Below are 15460 nucleotides of genomic sequence, written 5' to 3' on the forward strand. Positions count from 1 at the left end.
ACATCAGTCAGAGTTAAAATGCAGGGAGGAGGCCAACTGCGGTCGAAAGGGAAAACTGACCAGTCAGAGGTCTCAGCTCACCTGCTTCTCTGCCCTCTGAACTTGCTGTTCCTGAACAGCCCTGACACATCAAAGTGCCACCCACACCCAGCACGTATCAAGAAGCCCTAATTACCTCTTTGTCAGAGAGAAAGAGAGAGAGAGAATGAGGGAGGGCGAGATAAAAACCAGAGCCAGTCTCTCCTAGGACATCCGAGCACTGCCTCCAAGGGAACCAACACAAGTTGCAAGCATTTGGAAAGCGTTTGGTGAAGACAGCCCTTCTCACCTGTCCTCCTTACAGAACAGTCTGCAAGCGTTTCTTAGCAGCAAGAAATCAACCAACGAGAAATCAAGTAGCCACTCTGTCCCCTGCCCCTGTGTTTGGTGTAGTCCAGAATTTGAGAAGGTCCATTAGGGAGAACCTCTGCCCTCATGGAATTTCAAATCTTGCAGGACAGCCGAAACACATAGAAGGAGGGAGAGGTACACAGATATGGACAGGGAGCTCCCCACTGAAAATTAAGACATGACTTCCAACTTGCCAAACTGCAGTGAGACACCACGTCACACCCGCGAGAAGGGCTAAACTCAAAACGGCTCAAAACACCACCTGGGCCACTCTCATCTTGCTGGTGGGATTCCGAAATCGGTGCAACCACTTTGGAAAGCCTGTTTGGAAGTTTTTCATGGAGCAAAACATACACTTGGCTCAATCTGCCACTCCGGTGCCCAAAAGAAATGAAAATACATGTCCACCAAAAGCCTTGCATGAGAATGTTCATAGCATCCTTACTCACAGTAGCCCAAACTGGAAACCACCCAAATGTCCCGTCATCGGGAGGGAGGGATAAATAAATTGGAGCATCTCCCTGTAATGGAGTGCTTCTCCGTGACTGCAAGGACCATCTACTGACATATGAAATAGCATGAATGACTCTCAAAGTATGTTGAGTGAAAGGAGCCAGGCACAAATCCATAGATATGACATGATTCCACTTATATGAAATCCCAAACACAGGGAAAATGAACACATTGTGACAGAAATCAGAAAGTTGTCAAGACCGCAAAGCATACAGAGAACTCACTGAGGGGGATGGGAGTTTTACATATCTTATCTTGGGTGGTAGCCACAAAAGTGTATGTAGTCATCAAAATGCACCAAAACCCCATAAGTTTTCTTTTGCGTTAATCAGTTCTCAGTTAAAAAACATAAAAGACCTAATTTGGCAGGTTAGTGACACAAGGCCTGTTCAGGGTTCCCAGAACTCCCTGATCTCTATGACTTAACTGCCAAGAGGTCCGGCCTTCTTTATATGCCACAGATCTCCTGGAAGAGGGACTTCTAAACATCTTCAGTCTGTGGGGGTAGATACGGTACTCAGAGAAGGCAGCTATCCCATCTTACAACAGGAAGCAGAAGTTCAGAGAGCTTAAGCAACTCTCTCAAAGTCACCCAGCTGGCAAGCAAGAGAATCAACACTCAGTATCACATTACCTGTGTCTAAAGTTTATTCTTCTTCCAATATTCCTATGACATCATTCCAGAGCGTAGAAATCAGTGCCAGGATCCTGCATCCGGCATGCCAAAAGAAGGGAATTTTATGACCCTAAGAGCTCCTCAGGGAAGGGGAGATTTATATCCATCGACATGAGTGTAAGGAAATTTACTCAACACCACAGAAAGGCACTCCTTTGTCATAAATTCAATAAACAAATCTTAGCATCCAAAAGATATAAAGACCTCCTACAACCTAGTGAAGAAAAATACCAACAATCCACAGAAAAATAGCTAAAAGACATAGCAGCAATTTACAGAATATAAAAGCCAAAAAACAGTCTTGGTAACAAAGGAACACAAAGTGAATAATGAAATATGAATTCTGTCCAGAAGTTTGTCAAATGTTTTTACAGATTGATAATATCCTGTGTTGGCAGGAATATGGACTCACACATACGGTGCAAGCGAGTATAAATTGGTACAACATTTTTGGAAGACAATTTGACAGTATCTAACAAAATATAAAACATAAATTCCCTCCAACTCACAATCTCACTTTCATCTTACAGAAACACGGACACAAATCCACCGTGACGTGTAGGAAGATTTTCATTAAAGCGTTGTTTGCCACGGGGACAGTTAGAAGCAATACCCATGCCCGTGAATAGGGACCGAGTAAACACACGATGTTGAATTACGTAATGAAATACTATGTAACTGTTAGAAAGAATAAAGTGGTCTTAAAATGGCAGAGGAAGGGCTATGCTTGGAAAGGTGTCCTTGATACATAATGAATATATAGAAAATGTTGCTGTTTTTGCAAACTGGGTCCTGGGTAATGATTCCTCATTCGGCGCACTTTCAGACTGAGTAAGATTGCGCCTTTGGGCACAGTAGAAACTCAAGTATGGTTTGGGTTTGAATTTCAGGAGTGCTAACGTAGGCCACCAGAAAAGAGGGAGGTGCTGATCCTTGGCTGGCATCCTGGGGGCTGAGACCCGGTTGCATCTTGGTAACCCATTAACATGTAAATGACAGCCATGGTTTTTATTTCTTTAGCACTTCAGAACTGTTGAAGTACTTTCTTGTATATTCCCTCATCTAATACTCTCATCCCTTTCTTGGGGTTGGCCTTGTCCCCCTCAGACCACGAGGAGGGAGTCTTCAGATCGCTCCTCGAGTAACGCACGTCCACTCCAGTCTGTGCAATTCCCCCACAGTGCTCCTGGGGCTTTGGTCACCGCGCACCACACCCAGGAAGAAAAGGGGTATTTCGTGAGTCTGCGAGTGAGTGGGTGGGTGGGTGAGTGAAAATGAGCAAATCCGCTGTCACTTGTGACGGAAGCTCGGAAGCTCGTTCCGCTCATCCCCACCCCTCCAGCTAGGCAGGCAGGGAGTGCCCAGCACAAGACAATGTCAAGAAAACAACCCAAAACAGACAGCAGCCTCATCTCCTCATCCCGCAGCTCTGGAATTTTACGTCTCTAGGGCAGAAGCAATGGCAGCTCGTCTAGACGAGCATCTCTTGGGGCAGACGAACCAGCAGGGCCGCCCAGGAGGGTCCCTGTGAGGTCGAGCTCTTCACACCCTCTCCTGTCTCTTCCATCAGAACATGGTGGAGTGGTACAGAGACCTGACTTCAGATCTCCGCTCGGTCCCTTGCTAGCTTTGTGGACTGAGGCCAATCACGTAATTTCTCGGAGCTTGTGTCCTTGTCAGTAAGGGAGGGACACTCAAAGCTGCTGCCTAGCGAGGATATAAAAGGTTAATGGGATAATGCCGATAAAGTATGGCATCTGATATTTGGTTAACGAACATGCAATAGTTTGTCATTAGCTTCTGATCACCACCTGGCAGGACCAGCTTCGGAAGTAGGACCACAGGCTATCTGCCGAGAGCACTTTAGGCAAAGGTGTTTGCATGCAAACGTGTGCGCGCTGTTGAGCCTCAATGCCTAGCACAGGTGGTTTTGCGGTTTGCTCAAAGAAGCTGTGTGACGAGTGGGGATCTCAAACCATGTTACTACCCTCCTGGAAAACCATTAAGACACTGCCCAAGCCCAGCCCCAAAGCTGGAGTCACCGCAGGTATCTCTCCCCTGCCCGAGCAGCCTCTGTGACATCCCTCCCCACACGTGGGCACAATCGGGAAACCCGTGAGAACTCTTTCTGACCGGAAGCTTGTTGTTTCAGTATTCGACCCCCCAAGAAGTGACGCTTTGCTACCTGACTATCGTGAGGAGTAAGAGAGACCCCACAGTTCTCGGTGCTTTTGTGTCACAATCACGTTTACTGATCAAGAGGCTCCATCTATTCCCAAACGTTTCCAGAGTGTTATTCCTCCAAACCGGAGAGGGCTTTGCCATTTTGCTCGGAATCCGCAACTACTGGGGAAATGAAAAGAGGTAGCTTTTCCGCCACCATCCTCATCTCTCACCTGAAACTGTTTCTCTTCCCATTGTTAAGAGGGAAGAGAAATCCCAAGAACTCAGCGGCGCTCCTCCCACTGGACGTGTTACCATGACGCTCCACGCAGGCGGCCCCGAGGGTGCAGTCTGGGTTGGGCTGTCTTCCCACCAAAACCATCTAATACAGGAGCTTAAGAAATGTCTTCACTGGGGAGGTTATAGGGTATGGTGAGTGTTGTGAAGTGTGTACACCTGATGATTCACAGACCTGTACCCCTGGGGCAAATAATACATTACATGGTAACAAAAATAATTTAAAAAAACAAAAACAAAACAAGAGTCAGACGTTCAGCCCACTGCTCCACCCAGATGCCCTGCACGTTTAAGTTTCTTACTGAAGGGGCGCCTGGGTGGCTCAGTGGGTTAAGCCGCTGCCTTCAGCTCAGGTCATGATCTCAGGGTCCTGGGATCGAGTCCCGCATCGGGCTCTCTGCTCAGCAGGGAGCCTGCTTCCTCCTCTCTCTCTGCCTGCCTCTCTGCCTACTTGTGATCTCTGTTTGTCAAATAAATAAATAAAATCTTAAAAAAAAAAAAAATTTTCTTACTGAAGAATGTCCATACAATCAAGTACACACACACACACACATACGTCCTGAGTGGCACAGGAAACAAAGAGGAAGGAAAGACTTTCCAGAACAATCTGGTGTCTCCACAACACCACACAAGCCCCTGCTCAAAAACTGAGCATTTCCCCAGCAGAACTGCCCATGCTGTTTCCTCCCGTTTCCTCCCCAGCACCAGGCTGCCAAAACTCTCATGCGCTCCCCTGGGGAGAGCTTGCACTGATTTCTGGAGGCTGCTCACCCCTTCCCAGGGACAGCCCTACTTGGATATGGCGTCAGGTGGCCACTCGCTGGTTTTAAGGATGCCGTAGCCCCTGGGGGTCAGAACACACAGCGGAAACAGAGAGCCACAGAGTGCAAGAGGCAGCGAGGAGGGAGGGAAGGCTGGCTCTTAAGTAAAAGGAACCCTGGACGGCCCCTTCCAGTGGTTTCTACATGAGCAGTCTGCTAACTAGGAGTCTCCCAGGAATATTCCAGAAAAGCCAACACAGAAGTTTCTGATTAGTTCCACGAACATGTAGATCATCCTAACGCTGAGTCTTTAAAAATGAGCACAGCACAGGCCTGGCCCTGAGGAGCCCATGAGCTAAGGCTGGAAGGTCCACCTGCAGCCTTGCATTCCTGCTGGTCACCTGGTGCCAGCAGGGCTCCAAGGGTCAGTCCACAGGTAGTGTCCAGTGACAAAGCAGCTGCTGGCCTGGACCAGAGCACACGGAATGGAGTGGGCGGAGAGCACACAGAGCAGTTGCCCAGGGTGGCCAGTGCCTCGGCAAGGAATTACCTTCAGGCCTAGGGGCTCTGAGGCTGCAGTGGGAATGGACAGGGGGTGACCTACTCCTTGCTCACTGTTTGGATAGCTTTAACTCTCTTTTCTGTTCCAAAGACTGTAAAACTCCCATACAGATGTCAGAGACTTGGGGCCTGACTGGTTTGCAAAATGAGCCTTCACTCATCCCGACAGAGGATACCCGGGCTCCCGGTCCAGTCCTCAAGCCACACCTCAGGGTGGAAGTGAGATTATTCAGCCAAGGAGAATTGTATCCAGTAAAGGACATGCTAGCTGTAAAAAAATAAAAATATGCACATTTCTCCAAATCTTTACCAAAATTGAATATAATCATTTAAATTTTCTCACTTCCATGGGTATTTTAATTATGCCACATCTATGAAATAACACATGGCTGTAGACAATTTGATTTTTGAAAAACAATGACACGATACAGCTTCAGTTGTATGCCTGAAAAAGATGTGCTGAAGTCCTTACCCCCGGTACCTGTGAGTGTGATCTTATCTGGAAATAAGGTCAATTGAGGTAGGCCGGTCAATATTTTCTACCATATTTACTGGTCCCGTACTTCCTTATGAGAATTATCTGCTCAAACCCTTCCAGGAAAGGTAATTATTGAGGTTGAGAGTTCGCACGCCAGCCCAGGACTCTCCAGTAGCTGCAGGGCCGGCCCCTCGGCTGCCCCTCCTGAGTCTCCTTCAGTCTACTCTTTTATGCTCTGAAGATTAAAACCTGATCCCCTCAGTTGCCCTTGAGTTCCTTTCCAAGGGTCAGTTTGGCCACTGACCTGAGCTTCCTCTTTGGCAGAGAACAGATTCAATACAAAATTATTTAGCTTAAATTACTTCCAATGTTTCCAGCACATTTCCTGTTCCAGGAGGGCAGAATTAAGACAAGTACAATAGCTTAGGAACATTCGATATTGCATAATTGGCTGATTGGGGCTCTTACGGTTGTCAAGCTCTTGACTGAGCACCTTTGGAATTTCAGATGGGCCCAAGAGGACGGGACGTACCTTCCTTCCCTATGCATTCCCTTCCTTACCAAGCTGTCTATCCTGAAAAGCCCGACACAGATAAGAAGGAATTCATAGGCATGAGAATCCGCAGTCTGCTCCCTTCCCTCGGCCCTCCCTCTTCCTCATCAATAATAAGCCACAGCCTCTGTCTCTCTCCAGAGCAAGCTGGCCACAGAGCAAGGCTGCGGGTGAGAGGGTAAGGCATGGTCATTTTACAAGAGACGCATTATGAGGTCAGTTGCTTATGGGGTACTTTCACACGATACACTCTTCTCCTATTTGAGGATTTCTAAAGACAATCTGTAGTTGTAATTTTTCACAAGCAACCTACTGTCTGTTTTCCTCCCAAACTGATGATTCTCCAGTTGGGAGTCCACAAAGAAGTTATCAAGTGTAAACCCTGGTTCTATTATAACCCTTATCACTCTGTATTGGTTTATGGGGTACAGGCATGGATTGGCATTTCTAGACTATGAGCTCTTGGGTTCAAGGTCATGATTTATTTCTCTTTGCATTTTCCCAGCCTGGATCCTACATGGTACGTGCTCTATACAGTCAATATTCTTTTGAGGAAGATTCTGAAAGTTTGATCTGGCCTCCTTAGCCCCAGAGTGGGGCAGGATGGAAGGAAAAGCAGAGAAAACTGGAGAAATCACCCACACACCCTTACGGTGTGGTCGTTGGAACAGCTTCGGGAATGTCTCCCATAGGAGGTGACCTTCCAACCAGAGTAGGAAAAAAGACTATAATTTCACCCAGTGGGAAGGGGGAATGAAGGACAAGCCCAAGACAGTGTGCAAGTGAGTTTGTGTCATTACTTTGGTGTGACTGGAGCATAGGGCGGGCAGAAGGCCTGATGGAAACCTGCAAAAAGTTGCAAAATGTTCTCCCAGATTAAGCCTTCCCCGCTAATGAGCATGGTCATTTTACTGTGGTCTGTTCCTGACGTTAAATCCAGCCTGGCTCTCTCTCTCACTCAGCGGGCACACCGAGCATCTACAGAATTGAAGACACTGGGTTAGGATTCGTATGTCGCGGTCCCACGCCTACAGTGGGCCATCCATTGCTCCAGAAAGGTGATGCAGACATTCTGTGCCGTCTCCTTTAGCTCTGAACTTAAAGGATGAGCTAGAGATTGCATCTCTAATCCTTTCATATCTTCCCACCAAACATGCAAGATGTTTTATAGCCACGGGTATTAATAAGTGCTTTCGAGTTGAATTAGGCTATTCTCAGCTACAAGGATAGCAGAAGGAAGAGGAGTAACAGGTGGGGAGGATAAATACAAAAGAAGAACACCTGGAAAGAAAAATGGTAAGGCAAGGGAGGAAATAATTAGAACAGAGAATAAAGGAGGTTGAACAAGAAGGTGTTCAAGAGCACAGAGTCTTGAGTCTCAAAGGATGAACCTTGGGTTTAGACGGGTTTCCGGAGCAGAAACACTTAAGGACCCCTCGACTAGGAAGGAAGATGGGCAGGATTCTAACACTCTCTCTAACACTCAAGTTCTAGGCAGCATATAGCAACAGTGCTTTGACTCATATTTGATGAAGCAACTGCAGGCCTATGTACAGACCCTCAAAGATACGGCCCTTAGGCCATGTGCTGAACCACTTGGCAAAAGGCAGGGTGGTAGTTATAGCAGTTGAACCCACGCCTCAGGGCTGGGTAAATTAGGTTGACAGAATTCCAAAGCATTAAAATAAAAAAATCACAATAATCTTTCTTCTCGAACTCCAAGATACAGTGTCCAAGTTTTGAGGCTGTGAAAGCGGAGGACCCAACCCAGACTGCGTTACGTCTCCACATTCATTATTTCTGACAAGCCAAGTGAGCAGCACCATTTCTAACTTGTGCAAATCAAACTGCTCTTCAGATTCGCTGCTTCCAAAGAGAGAAAATATTTCCCCAATGTTCCATTTCCCCATTATGGTCTTGGTTGTCATACGGGCATCATAATAGTGACACATAACTCCCTTGTACTGTTTTAATTACATCAAGTTTCAGGGGACCTTGGGGAAGAGATGACTAATGACACCCCCTCCTTCTTCAGCGTGACAGAAATGAATCAGACACCCCACCAGGAAGCAGTGGAAATAGAACTAGCTTATGAATCAGCAATCGTGGCTCTTAGGTAAGGATTTGTCTCTAACTAGTGAGGAAACCTTGCACACATCTCTCCAAGCCTCACTGATCACCTTTTAAAAAACGTGTCCCCGTTAAACTTTGACATCCTTGTCTCCCAACCTTCTTCCAAAATCGAATTAAATTTCTATTTATGGTGAAATAGGTTTTATATGTTCATTGTCTGAGTGTTTTGGAGGACAAAGCATCCTATCCAAGTATTTGGACACCTGCTGAATAACACCCAGCTGCTACATAAGATTTGCCTCCTCCAAGCAATTAAAAGCAGAGGAAGCGTTTGGCATTGATTCCTCCAGAATTTAGAGAGGCTCCTTAAACAAAGTCTGCCATTTTGTTGGATGGACTTTTGCAGGCAACAAAGCTGGAGCCCAGATGAGCTGAGAAAAAGAAGCGATGCCATGCATTTCATTTCTCCTCCAAGAACTCAAAGAATTCATTCATTAGACTACCAGGTTAATACTGTAAGACAGAAGGTCAAAAGGAAGAAATCTTTAGCTACTGGGTCCTCAAAAGGTAGAGATATTATCAAGCATTTTGAGCTATACCATTAATACCGTAAAATACTAAATATGCTATTATTGGTCCTGATAGTATTAAATTTGCCACAAAAAAAAAAAAAAAAGGTGGGAGAGTTGTCTCTTTTTAATCCAAAATTTCTTCTCTGGTCCTGTTGACATTGTGGCCATTCCCTTCAATGCACTCGGGCCCTTTCTTGACTAACAGATCAAAGACTTATCAACCACTCTTGGAGAATTTGACATGAGAAAAAGTTACACACTAGATGAAGGATACTTTGGAACATTTCTGAAATTAGGTAGAAGTTGGAGAAAGACTTTTTTGAGAAATGATCTTCCCTCAAGGCCCTGAAATCAGAGTATTTCTATGTGTCAGCAGTTTTGTGTCGTGTCACATAAAAAGCCTTCCAGCAAGCAGGATGCCAACCAGGCATCACTTTATGATCACCAGCAACTTTTAACATGAACCAATTACTTAAAAGTTCAGGTCCTCCCAGCTTCTCTTGGGATTCAAAACTGAACACCTAAGTCTGAAATGATTTTAGAAGCTCCCTAAGGCGGTAAGAGTGAGCCTGAGAAATGTGGACCTGGCCCAGGATGTCTTTCCTAATAAATCAGAAGATTCCCTAGTTAACAAAGGGTTAGAACAAAGGGAATCAACACTTTTCTTCCATCCACCAGTCAACAGTGGGTTGCACAGCCTTGACCCACCAAGAAGGGAACTGAATGGGTTTTAGCGTTTTGAGAAATAACCTACTTACAAAGTAAGGTCCTACTTACAAAGCAGCTTCTACATATCATAGCCACATACTGCTATGTTTAACCCCTTTCTCTACTACCTACCTACCTACTGGTTTCTGTCTCAAATAATAACCTCATCCTTGACACTGAAACCAGAGTAATGGTGAACTCTCTGCGGTGACCACAAAACAGACCTGAAATCAATACCCATATTTAAAACCTTCAATCCTTGTGCTTGATACGTGTATCTCACACACACTCACACACACATACACACACACACACACACATTCCAGCCCATTCTCACATCATACCAACTGGTTCTATAACATTTTCCCTCCAAACATTAGCCTTGACTTGAGATTAAATCTTGACACTCCTGTCTCCATTTTCACGAAGAACTTAAAACTCAGAAGGCAGCTACCATCATGATTACTAAACATTAATTCGTGTTCCAACATGTGCCCGGAACAAGAATTAGAAATACTTCAGAATCTTTAAGTCTAATTGGGGGAGGTAGAGAAGAAACAGAACGAAAAAGGTAGTAACCCCGAATAAAATTGTTGGTTCCTAGAGCTACAGGGGATCACACGGGGCATTTTTTCCAGTCCCATCTCTGGATTTCCTCCCTGCAGTCACAAGTTTAAAAATTTCACTTGTGGGGCGCCTGGGTGGCTCAGTGGGTTAAAGCCTCTGCCTTCGGCTCGGGTCGTGATCCCAGGGTCCTGGGATCGAGCCCCACATCGGGCTCTCTGCTCTGCAGGGAGCCTGCTTCCTCCTCTCTCTCTGCCTGCCTCTCTGCCTACCTGTGATCTCTGTCTGTCAAATGAATGAATAGAATCTTTAAAAAAAAAAAAAAATTTCACTTGTATTTCAAAACCCAGGTCATTGGACACAGTTTTTTTCAAAGACTTTCAAAGCCTCAAATCTAAGATGTACTTCATTTATCCCCAAATCAGAAGTGATTTCTCAATTCTTTCCACTGCCACAGCAGCTTATCTGTTTCTCTCCTGGGATACTTGTATCATAATTATTTATATACATGACTTATTTCCAGGGCCTGATTAGATTAGAAACCTCTGGAGGACAGAATCTATGTATCTGTAAATCTCAATATAACCTAGCACAAGGAGCAGGGGAGAGAGGGAAATGGGGAAATGTCAATCAAAAGTCAAAAACTTCCAGTGAGAGGGCGCCTGGGTGGCTCAGTGGGTTAAGCCGCTGCCTTTGGCTCAGGTCGTGATCTCAGGGTCCTGGGATCGAGTCCCGCATCGGGCTCTCTGCTCATCGGGGAGCCTGCTTCCTCCTCTCTCTCGCTGCCTGCCTTTCTGCCTACTTGTGATCTCTCTCTGTCAAATGAATAAATAAAATCTTCAAAAAAAAAAAAAAAAAAAAACTTCCAGTGAGAAGATGAGTAAGTTCTGGGATCCAAAGTAGAGCACGATACTTAGAGTCAGTAATACTGTATTACATTGTATACATATACTGAAAGTTGCTGAGAGTAGAACTTAAATGTTCTCACCAGAAAAGGGAATGGTAATTATGGGAGGTGATGGAAGTATTGACCGATATTCTGGGGGTAATCATTTTGCAAAGATGTAAATGTATAAATCAGTGTGTTGTGTACCTTAAACTCACACAATATTGCATGTGTCAATTATATCTCAATAAAGTTCTGGGAGGGAACACAGTGAAAAAATAAAACAAAACAAACAAGCAAACAAAAACCAGCATGGAAATATAGTGCTGAGATCTTGGGGCAGCTTTTCCGATTCTGAACCTATATTTTTTCCCAGCCCTATGGTATTCCTTCTCCATCCCTAAAATCAATCTGTTACAAGAAAGGATCTAATTGACTTTTCCACTAATCACCAAAGTAGCAGCTAATATATTTTCCCACTCCAAAGATAAACTTATCAAAGAAACTATTTCAAATACCGAATATTCTCTTGTACCTATTAATTTACAAGTTCCACCGAAGTCCTAGTGTAATTTATTGCTGGGTGAAAAGGAAGGCAGAGGAGCAAATATACTTAGGGAGAGACCATAATTGGGATGCCCTCCAATCACCCGCTCCACCTGAGCAAGGCCCAGACCACTCCTGCCCACAGTGCCTTCAGTCCATATGAATCTGCAAAGCAAAAATTCCTGCAAAGGAAGCTGGGCCTCAGAACTGGGCTACACAGGATTTCTCAGCTACGGCATTTCAGAAAATGTGAAATTGGATCTTGATCATTGGGAACCTGCCATCATCATTAAACAGAGAAAAGCAGACAGACATCTGTTCTGTCCGGGAACACAGGCAGCATACTAATCACAAGCTACTGCCTGGTAAGGAACACAGTGGCCTCAGCCTGGGACAGGCTGTAGTCACCCTGGGAGCAAGGGAGGCCACCACCCAAGCGTCCTGCCTCTCACTGGTGAGTGAATGAATTATATGGAGCCCATTCCCCATCACTGCCCCTCCTCCCCTTAAAGGTCCCGGATTCCGGGGACAAATCTGAGAAGTGAGACTGCAGGCTGAATCTTGGGCTTTTCATTCCCTAAGCCCGCCATAATACTCTCTCCTCTCCTCCTTTTGTCCCAGTCTCATCCCCCTGGCAGGACTCATCCCCAGATCCTCGTTCTTCAACGACGGATTCATCTACCAAACAGGAGTACTTACTTTATACAAAGTGATGTGCTAGTCTTTGTGCGAGATTCAAAGTGGCTTGTGGGTAGATCCTTCTTTCACGACGTTTACAAGCCTGGAAAGCAAATAAATACATAAATAATGCCAATAGAAGGCCAAAAAAAAAAAAAAGTGACAGTAGCATAAGACAGATAAGACAGGATGCTATGTGTGTTCAAAATAAAGAGCAATGACCTCTATTCAAGTATGTCAAATAAGGCTTCGTTGAAAAGTGGTGGTCACATTTGGACTTGAAGAATGAGCAGGACTTGGAGTCATAGATATGGAGGAAGAAGCACAAAGAACCACCAAAGAAAATAAAGAAAGAACATGCAAGCTGTGTTTACAGAACACTGAATACATTCAGAGTGATGAGAAATGAACTTAGAAAGGAATCATGAAATATCTACATAGGCAGGTTAAAGCCTAATCATAGCATCCCTTCTGGAAAACAACTTGAGCATCGACGACCTCTCCTGACCCCCTCTCTCTGTGACTTTCCATAACACTCTGTCTTCATCTCACCTTCTGAGCTCTGATTGGCAGACATTCCATAAATGTGTGTTGAATAATGAATTAACAATACTTTCACTGGTCAATGTTTTTATGTAACATCACCCAGGGAAATTGTGTGGTATGTTCTAAGTGAAAACTTAGTTGCTTCAACATGATCATCTTTGTTCCCTAATGTTTGCAAAGCTAATAAATAAAACCTATGAACTTGAAAAAGGCAAGATAATAGTGGTAATTCACATTTAAGGGCATCTTGAGATGTGTGAATCATCTTACTCTATCTCAAGTTACTTCAGACTGAGAAGGACCCAAAGGCAGATGTGCTAGAGGAACCTGGAAGAACTGGGTTACCCCTAAGCTCCTGGACAGGTGTATCCCCAACCCCCAGGCCCCCAGGCCCCATGCTACCTCATCAGAAACATCCACCAAGAGGCCAGAGAGAGAATACATTGAAAATAGACCTGGTGAAAGAAGAAATGAAGCAAATGGAGAATGCTTGGAAAACTGAGAAGACTTGAGACTCCCAGCTGAAATTATTTATCAGCTCCCAAAACATTCAGCTAAGGAGCACCTGGGTGGCTCAGGGGGTTGGGCGACTGCCTTCAGCTCAGGTCATGATCCTGGAATCCCGGTATCAAGTCACACATCGGGTTCCCTGCTCAGCGGGGAGTCTGCTTCTCCCTCTGACCTCTCCCCTCTCATGCTCTCTCTCTCTCTCTCATTCTCTCTCTCTCTCAAATAAATAAAATCTTTAAAAAAATTCCGCTAAATCATCACCACCACCATTATCATCATCACCATCATGATAATCTACGGAGTACTTACTATGCACCAGGCATTGTGATAAATGCTTTATAAATAGAATTTCATTAAAAAAATAAATAAATAGAATTTCATTGAATACCCGTAACTACCATATGGAGAAATATTATTAAAACCACTTTATAGATGAGGAGAATGAGGTATACAGTGGGGAAGCCAGCGGACCAGGTTTAACAGCAGAAGTTGGCAGAACCAGGATTAAAAGTCGGGTCTGTCCAATTTCAAGCCCTATTCAGACTACCTGTCTGCATGTCTAATGGATGAGGGATTCTTCATGCACTGTCCGAGGAGGCCAGGACACTTAGCAGAAACCAACACGGTAGGCAACTGGCAGTCAGCCGTGCCCTTGACGAAGCGTGACAGAGCTCCTGACTCTTACTGACTTTCAAGGATGGAAAACACAGCAGACATGTCACAAGCTAAGAATAAATAAATGTTCACCAGATCCACTCACTGAATATAAGAAAAGCCAGCTAACAAGCAACATGTCAAAACTCCTTAAAGAAGTACTTTTCGAAGACTGGGAAGGACCGACAGGTTTCAACAGTGTTGAAAAGTAGTGTAGAAACTTGGGGCAAGAGCTGAGAACCAAAAGAACGGAGAGCACACAGTCCTCCCTGGGGACCCTCCCCCTGGAAACATTCACTCAATATTTGCCTTGGTCTGTCCCCGCTTTAATGAAAATAGAGTAGCTTCTTTGTGTTTTTTTCAGGCAAGATATCATTTACATGCTCAAGCCTGTCTGGGAGATAAACCTTCAGATTCCAGCCCTCCTCTCCCACGGACCAGTGGTGTGACCTGTGACAAGTCATGATGAGCCTTTGTCACTGTGGGCGCGAGCCACTTCTCTCTATACCTCGGCCTCCTCATCTGTAAAACTGGGATAACAAAGAATTACCACCACCACCCCCAGACACACACAGCAGATGTGAGGGTTTAATACGCTTATAATGAACAGATACCTAACGGGCCTAAAGCAAGGTCTGCCGGGCACATAGCAACACTCGGTCAACTGAGGTATTCTAATTCTCTGTGCAGAGCCACTGGGCAAATACTATTTTTGCAGTCATTTCCATTAAATCCCACTTACCAGGGGTCTGCAGAGTCTCCCGAAGCAGGAGTCACTGTATTTACATGTTAACCTGCCCACACCTACACACATTTTTCTGAAAATTTCACAGGTAGTTTCTAGTGTGTTCTTGCTTTCGTGTGTGTGTGTGTGTGTGTGTGTGTGTGTGTGTCTGTGTGTCTGTGTGTGTGTGTGTGTGTGTGTGTGTGTTTTGAACTGAATTCACGCTCTTCGTCGCCCTCCCATCTGGCCCGTGGCGAGTCCCTGACGTTGGGACCTCACAGTGCTCAGTGGTGCCAACGCGGGAAGGTTCTTCCAGCAGGGCCGCGCTCCCCCCGCCCAGCGGAGCTCCTCTCCTCGCGTGTCTCCTCAAGGGCAAAACTTAGGGTCCAGAGAGGCCTCTGCATCCCCCCAAATGCACCCCAAACGGGGCGGTGGTGCAAACAGCTCAGCTCAGGTCGGCCTGCCTCCTCCACTGCGGAGATAGCACGAGGTGCACCTGCTGGGCGAGGCGCGGGGCTGGGCGGCACAGGGCACCAGGACTGCAGGAGGCCAGAGCTGGCGCCCCGCGCTCCCCCAGGCCACAGCCGCCGCCTCCCGCTACCCACAC

General features: G+C 45.6%; 1 long non-coding RNA gene across 1 annotated transcript in view; it reads right to left on the reverse strand.

Moving 5' to 3' along the window:
- Positions 1 to 14982, reverse strand: part of LOC309865246 — a 176313-nt gene extending 161331 nt beyond the window's left edge. The window contains exons 1-2 of the long non-coding RNA XR_014312001.1: positions 14872 to 14982; positions 12441 to 12522 (exon numbers count right to left, since the gene is read on the reverse strand). This is a non-coding gene — a long non-coding RNA (uncharacterized lncRNA). The remainder of the gene's footprint in view (positions 1 to 12440; positions 12523 to 14871) is intronic.
- Positions 14983 to 15460: the final 478 nt, after the last annotated feature.

Source organism: Mustela nivalis (assembly GCF_964662115.1).
Source record: "Mustela nivalis genome assembly, chromosome: 5".
Taxonomy (NCBI): Eukaryota; Metazoa; Chordata; class Mammalia; order Carnivora; family Mustelidae; genus Mustela; species Mustela nivalis.